Here is an 8,018-nt window from a genome sequence, read left to right as displayed (position 1 = left end):
TTGTTGTATCCATAAAACATGGGAGCAGCAGTTCGATGCTGACATGTATTATGCTTCACAGGTGGAAATGGCTACAGAGGTCTGCTTCTTGCACTACCACGACACCAATCTTCCTTCGATAAATTGACATCCACCGGTTGTTGACTTCATGTTCTGATTGCAACCTCCATAGTCAGAATCGGTGTAAGCAACCAAATCCAGTTCTCCCCCTTTCGAGTACCATAGTCCCAACTTAGGCTTTCCTTTAAGATACCGCAAGATTCTTTTCACTCCCTTCATGTGTGATTCCTTTGGGTTTGCCTGAAAACGAGCACAAAAACAAACTGCAAACATAATGTCAGGTCTAGATGCAGTTAGATACATTAAAGAACCTATGATTGCTCGATATTAAGTGGGATCCACATCTTCATCACTGTCGAAATCATCAGCACCCAGTTTGTGGTTGACGCATATTGGAGTGTCAAATGGGGTACTATCATCCATCTTGAAGCGTTTAAGCACATCATGAACATACTTCGTTTGATGAATAAACATGCCGTCTTTCTTCTGATCTACCTGCAATCCCAAAAAGAAAGTTAATTCGCCCATGGTGCTCATCTCAAACCTTTTCTTCATGACCGCTTCAAAATCCTGACACATTGTAACTCTTGAGGCAGCAAAGATGATATCGTCCACATAAACTTGAAAGAGTAGAAAATCACCCCCTTTCCGTTTGAAAAACAAGGTACTGTCGATCTTCCCTCTCTCAAACCCATTCTCTAACAAGTAATCTGACAAAGTTGCGTACCAGGCACGAGGAGCCTGATGTAGCCCATATAATGCTTTGCTCAGTTTATATACATGATCAGGAAAATCTGGGTCAGGAAAACCAGGAGGTTGTTCTACGTATACCACTTCATCGACATTTCTGTTAAGAAACGCACTCTTCACATCCGACTGGAAAACTTTCATCTCTTTGTGTGCGGCAAATGCCAAAAACAGTCGAATTGCCTCCAGTCTGGCCACAGGAGCAAACACTTCGTTGTAATCAATTCCTTCCTGTTGATTAAACCCTTTAACTACCAATCTTGCCTTGTTGCGAATGATTATCCCCTTCTCATCTCTCTTACATTTGAAAACCTACTTTGTACCGATAGCGTTCACTTCTTGCGGTTTTTCAACTAACTGTCATACTTCCATCTTCTCAAACTGTGCCAGTTCTTCCTGCATGGCCTCAACCCATGAGCTATCCTTCAGTGCTATTTGATAATTCTTTGGTTCAATCTGGCTGATGAAGCAAGTGTACAAGCACTCGTTTATAATACCCGTGTCTTTGATGCTTGCATACACACATGTGTGTTCATCCAAACTTCTTCTAGTACGTACACCATCAGAAGGATTACCAATCACATTTTCCAAATGATGGTTCTTGTGAATTTTGGTGGTCTGTACCGGACCGACTTCCAGATCATTCTCAAGATTTGGAGAGAGTTCATCAGGATGAGGCTGAGTGTGAAATGGATTGTAGAATTCATCTTCATTCGAGACAGCTGGAGTTTCAACTGCATTAGATGAGCTTGATTGATTTTCACTGTATTACGGCCTTTGCACAATGTCCTCCTCTTCATCATACAACATCTGTGAGGCTATTTTCTCATCAATGTCTGCAAAATCCAAGTAAGGCACATTAAAATATTTGAATAACTTATCATAGTCGAAAGCCTCTGCCGGTCCCATGCTAGGCCTTGGTGATTTGTATCTAGTAATGTCCGTGTTACAGACCACCTCAACCTTGCTGTTCGATAGATTAAAGATTCTTCTGTTGGGTGTCCCAACAACATAGCCAACTAAGATACCTTCGTCAGATTTCTCACCAAATTTAGAGTTAGTCTTTAATATCGAACATGGGGACCCGAAGGGTTCAAGACCCTTTAAATTTGGCTTTCTACCATGCATAAGTTCATAACAGGTTTTATTTAATCTTTTAACAGTTAAAACATGATTAAGGATATAACAGGCTGTAGCAACAGCTTCAGCCCAGAACACCACGGGAAGTTTAGCATCCGCCAGCATGGTCCTGGCGCCTTCAATCAGAGTTCTATTCTTTCTCTCAGCTACTCCATTTTGTTGCTGAGTATATGGGGCGCTGTACTGATGCTCTATCCCTTTCTGTAAGCAGAACATCTCCATCTGATAGTTCTTGAACTCTGTACCATTATCACTCCTGATGTACTTAACCTTCCTCCCAATAATATTTTCCACTTTGGTAATCAAGTTAATTACCAACTGAACTGTCTCATCTTTCTCCTTCAGAAAATAGACCCAAGAGTATCGTGAGTAATCATCGGTTATCACCAAACAGTATGAAGTTCCTCCTAGACTCTTTACATTCACAGGACCAAAGAGATCCATGTGAAGTAGGTCTAGGATACTGACAATTGAGTTAACCTTCTTGGAGTGACGAGGTTTTTTGTGTTGTTTTCCTTTCTTGCAAGACACACATTGATCTTCAAAATTGAAATTCTTCAAGGAAACCCCAAGTACCAGTCCATTCTTGACAATATAGTTCATCTTGTGAAGATGAATATGACCCATTCTTTGGTGCCACAACTCTGATTCAGATTCTGTTGCTATTGACAGAAGGCATGACTCTTCTGCTGCCGTCTCGGTCGATCTCATATCCATTACATACGTGTTCTTTTCTCTTGGAGCCTTCATCACAACCCAGGTTTCTGGTATCTTGAAACCGGGATAGAGTACGAGTGCCTCATCTTTAGTAAAATGAACAGTGTATTCTTTGTCACAAATCTGAGAGACACTCAACAGATTATGCTTCAACTCTTCAACAAAATTTGTTGGTACATGATGTCAGTAGTTCAGTGTCTAGTGTCTGTAATCGAGTTAGTTGGATTTGTATTTTGTATTAAGCAAAGTTAGCACACAAGTTCACTTATATAGGCGAACTTGTGGAACAAGCGAAGTTAGTGACAACTTCGCCTAAACATGTTAGGCGAAGTTGTCGTCTGTTATATACGGCTAGGATACGGCTGAATTAGATGAATCAGTTTATGAGTTGTTCAGAGTTTGTGTAATCGGTGATCAGTGAATCACGTGTTTCCAGTTGCAATACAATGTGTCTTTGTTTATTGTAACGTGTGTTTGATTGTGTTAACGTGTATCGTCTTCTACGCTCGTATCGTCTTACGTAGGGATTCCGCACCTACGTAGAACGAGATATTCCGTGTAGATCCGGCTGGGAACCTACAATTGGTATCAGAGCTTTTGCTCGTGATTGTGTGGTTCGGGATTATCACGCGGGTGTAGAAATCGTTCCGTTCGACTATTCGCGGGACGAGTTTACCGAATTTTTGTGTCCTACTCACCTCCCACCATCATAAACAACCCATTACACCTTCGCATACCTCGCAAAACGTCAAAATCAAACCTGCAAAATCATCGTGTTCATTAGGCGAAGTTGCCGCTACTGTTTGTAGGGTTTAGGCGAAGATATAAGATTAAGCGAAGTTATCCACAACTTCGCCTACCTCACAAGTTCACTTATCTCAAGCGAAGTTATCCACAACTTCGCCTACCTCACAAGTTCGCTTAACTTAATCAGGCGAAGTTGAGAAATCAAGCGAAGATAAGACTTAAGCGAAGTTAACTTTAACTTCGCCTACAGTACTGTTCAGAATAAAATTTTTATTTTTTCGGGTTTCTTTGTGTTTTCGTTTCGTGAAAGATGACTTCCATAAATATTACGGAACTGGTAAAAATGGAGGTGGAAGCGGGTTCAGCTACTAAGGCACCGAAAATGCTTAAGGGTACCGATTTCATGGCGTGGAAAGATCGGTTTGAGCAGTATGTTAAATATCAAGATGCTAAGATGTGGGTGTGCATTCAAGATGGATACATTCCACCAACTGCTTTGTATGAAGGTCGTGAACAAATTAAGAAATACAACAAGATGGAAGAGGAAGAAAAGAAGATTTATGAGGCTGAAAGCAAAGCTCATGCTGCGATAACAATGGCTCTTCCACAAGAGATTCTTCACACATTCAGGAAGTATAAAACCGCTAGAGAGTTATGGGAAGCACTTGAAAATCGATTTGAAGGTAATGTGGGGATACGTGCATCCAAGATTAAACTACTCAAAACCCAATTCTCGGTGTTCAAGTATTTGAAGAATGAATCACTTGATGATATCATCACGAGATATTATCACCTGATGACCGAACTCAGCAATTATTCCATTGCTTACAAAGAAGAGGAGATTGTAGAAAAACTTCTTGATGCTCTCCCACCGAAATGGGAGATGTACACTATCTTGATGAGAGAAGATAAAGAGTTTGCCGACTATGACTTGGAAACAGCAGTCAACAAACTACGAACTTTTGAACTTAACATGGTTCGAAAAGAGACACCAACTGATCAGGTTCAGGATCGGGGAATGTATGGTGCGAAAGTTAATTCAAGTTCAAGTTCGAAGTCAGAATCATCTGCTTACTACTCAAAGGGAGACTCGAGCTCTAACTCAACTCATGATTGTCATGTTTCTCTCAACATGGACGGTGATGTGTGTTTCGTAGCTGGTGGAACAAATTCTTCTAAACCTCAAACAACAAAGGGTAGTTTTTCTTCAAGTGTTCCGAACATCAACTACTCTCAGATGCCCATGAGTGTTAAATCTGCTGAACAGCAGTTTGCTCTCTATGCATCTTTCATTGCTTCTTACAAAAATTACATTAAAGGTAAAATCGTTGATCCTGCAACTTTAGACGAAGACTATGATCAGATCGATGCTGATGATCTGGAGGAGATGGATCTGCAGTGGCAGATGGCAATGATTGTAAGAAGAGTTAAAAGGTTTATGAAGAAAACTGGTAGAAAATTCGTTGGTGAAAGACCAGGTTTTGACAAGTCAAAGGTTCGGTGTTATAACTGTCAACAGAATGGCCACTTTGCTAAAGAATGCACAAATGACAGAGTAGAACGCAGTCAAAACAGGTCTACACAACAGAGTGGTGGTGGTAGTAAGAATAGGGCGATGATATCCAGACAGAACGGGGAATACAACTGGAATCTGCAAGTTGAGGAAGTGTTCGAACAGGCCAACTTGGTTAACATCGAAACTGAAGAAAAACCCAGAGAGGCAAAAGAAAATCAAGCCTACATGGCAGAAGTGAACGATCAGCTTTCTGAGGTAAGTCCTAAACTCCCTTGTACGAAATGTGAAAATCTGTCTGAACAGTTGAAAACAATAACTGATCAGTTTGTTAGTTTGGATGCTCAATTCAGAACATTAAAAGAAGATCATTATTACACTAAAACTAGAGAAAACAGTTACAAGGTAAAAATAAAAGCTAGTGAGAAAGATATCAGAAGTCTTAAAGCAAGTCTAGCTGAAAAAATACAAGTAATTGATCTTAGCTATGAAGTGTTAGAAGAGAAAACCAAACTAATTGCTGAAAGGGATAAACAGATAGCTGATCACCAGGTGAAAATGGTGGAACTAAACAGAAAGCTTGAGCAATTTAGAAATTCCTCCGCAATACTTGATCACCTCGTAAGTGATCAACGTTCCCCAATTAAAAGGGGAGGAATTGGATATAATGAAGTTCCACCACCTTATAATCATAACTATACTTTTGATCCTAGTAATCAGAAATCTGTTGATGTTGAAATTGGTCAGACAGTTCCTGTTAAGGTTACGATTAAAGATCCAGAAGTTAGTAAAGGCAAAACGAGTAAGCCTGTTTCGAATGTTAAGATTTCTGTTCCTAGTTCTGTCTCATCAAATTCGGACAAGACATCCGAGTCTAGTGAGACAGAAGAAGAGGAAGTGTTACTAAAACGTGGAGAGGAACATAAACCAACTGAAAAGAATTCTCCACTAAACCCGTATGTCCCACCATATGTTAGACAAACGGGCAGTAATTCAGCCTCATCATCTAATACAACTATTGAGACGAAAGTTGAACACAGGAGTTGTTTCAGATGCAATCAAATAGGACACCTGATTGCTGATTGCCCTCTGAAGCAGAGGTTCAGAGGTATGAGGCCTTCGAAAACTGAGAATAGAACTAACAGTAATTTCTATAATGGTAAAAATGAAAACTCATCAAAGTTCAGATGTTGGACTAATCCAGGTTTTCAAAGAAGTCGACCTCAGTTTTTCCCAGTTAACAACCAAACCATTAGTAATAATTCATTTAACTCATGAAGGTTTGGATGGCCTCATAGTCAATCTACTAGAAGGTATCCTTTTGGGACTTACAGAAATCAGTCTAATACTAACTTTGGACAGCCAAAGTACGGGATGCATTTTAACAGATTTAATCGACCCAAGACCAATAGGTCTTGGGTCCCCAGATTTTAATCCTTTGCTTTGATCGTGCAGGAACAGTTGAACAGGGCTGTAAACAATCTATGGGTTGTGGATAGCGGCTGTTCCCGGCACATGACGGGTAACAAGAATTTGTTACACGAGTGGAAACCTGTTCAGGGAGGAAGAGTTAGTTTTGCTGGAGAGAGCGGTGGAAGGATTACTGGAATTGGGACAGTGACTAATGGCAAAATGAAGTTAGAGAAGGTGAATTTCGTTGAAGAACTAAAGCATAATCTGCTGAGTGTATCTCAGATCTGTGACAAAGAGTACACTGTGCACTTTACCAAAGATGAAGCGATCGTACTATATCCTGGTTTCAAGATACCAGAGGAATGGATAGTAATGAAGGCTCCAAGGGAAAAGAATACATATATTATGGACATGAGGTCGACTGAGATGGAAACAGAAGAATCGTGTCTTCTGTCAAAAGCAACTGAATCGGAGTCCGAGTTATGGCATCGAAGAATGGGGCATATTCATCTTCGGAAAATGAACTACATTGTCAAGAATGGGCTGGTGCTGGGTGTTCCCTTGAAAAATTTCAACTTTGAAGACCAATGCTTATCGTGCAAAAAGGGAAAGCAACACAAGAAATCTCATCACACCAAGAAGGTTAATTCAATAGTCAGTACCCTAGACCTACTTCACATGGATCTCTTCGCTCCCGTGAATGTAAAAAGCCTAGGTGGAACATCATACTGCTTGGTGATAACTGATGATTTCTCTCGATATTCTTGGGTATATTTCCTGAAGACAAAGGATGAAACGGTGCAGTTGGTAATAAATTTGATTACCAAGGTTGAGAATATTATGGGGAAGAAGGTTAAATACATCAGGACTGACAATGGGACAGAGTTCAAAAACTATCAGATGGAGATATTCTGCTTACAGAAAGGGATAGACCACCAGTACAGCGCTCCGTATACTCCGCAACAAAATGGGGTGGCTGAGAGGAAGAACAGAACACTAATTGAAGGAGCCAGAACCATGCTGGCTGATTCTAAACTTCCTGTGGTTTTCTGGGCTGAAGCTGTTGCAATAACCTGTTATATCCTTAATAGAGTTTTAACTGTTAAAAGATTGAATAAAACATGTTATGAACTTATGCATGGGAGAAAGCCTAACTTGAGTGGTCTCGAACCATTCGGGTCCCCGTGTTCGATATTAAAGACGAACTCAAAATTTGGTGAAATAGCCGACGAAGGTATTCTAGTCGGATATGTTGTTGGGACTCCCAACATACGAGTCTTTAATCTATCGACCAGCAGGGTTTAGGTGGTGTGTAACACTGATATCACTAGTTACAAATCACCAATACCAAGCATGGGACCCGCTGGGGCTTTCGACTATGATAGGCTTTTTAAATCTTTTAATTTGCCTTACCTGGATTGTGCAGAAGTTGATGAGAGAATAGCTACGAAGATGCTTTATGATGAGGAAGAAACTCTTGTGCAACGACCGCAGTACGATGAATGTCAACCTTCCTCGTCAAATGCTATCGATACCCCTGCTGCCTCTACAGAAGAGGAATTCTTCAATCCGTTTCACTCTCAACAACAATCACCCATTGATGAGCTATCTTCGAACCTGGAAGACAATCTGCAAGTCAGTTCGGTTCCGACTACGAGTGTTCACAAAAATCACCCTTTGG

The sequence above is a fragment of the Bidens hawaiensis genome, unplaced genomic scaffold (genome assembly GCF_021521415.1).
Source record: "Bidens hawaiensis isolate Kalapana, Puna unplaced genomic scaffold, B.hawaiensis_p1.1 tig00007072_1, whole genome shotgun sequence".
In the NCBI taxonomy this organism is placed as follows: domain Eukaryota; kingdom Viridiplantae; phylum Streptophyta; class Magnoliopsida; order Asterales; family Asteraceae; genus Bidens; species Bidens hawaiensis.
The sequence above is the reverse complement of the archived record's forward strand: the minus strand, read 5'-3'. Positions refer to the sequence as shown.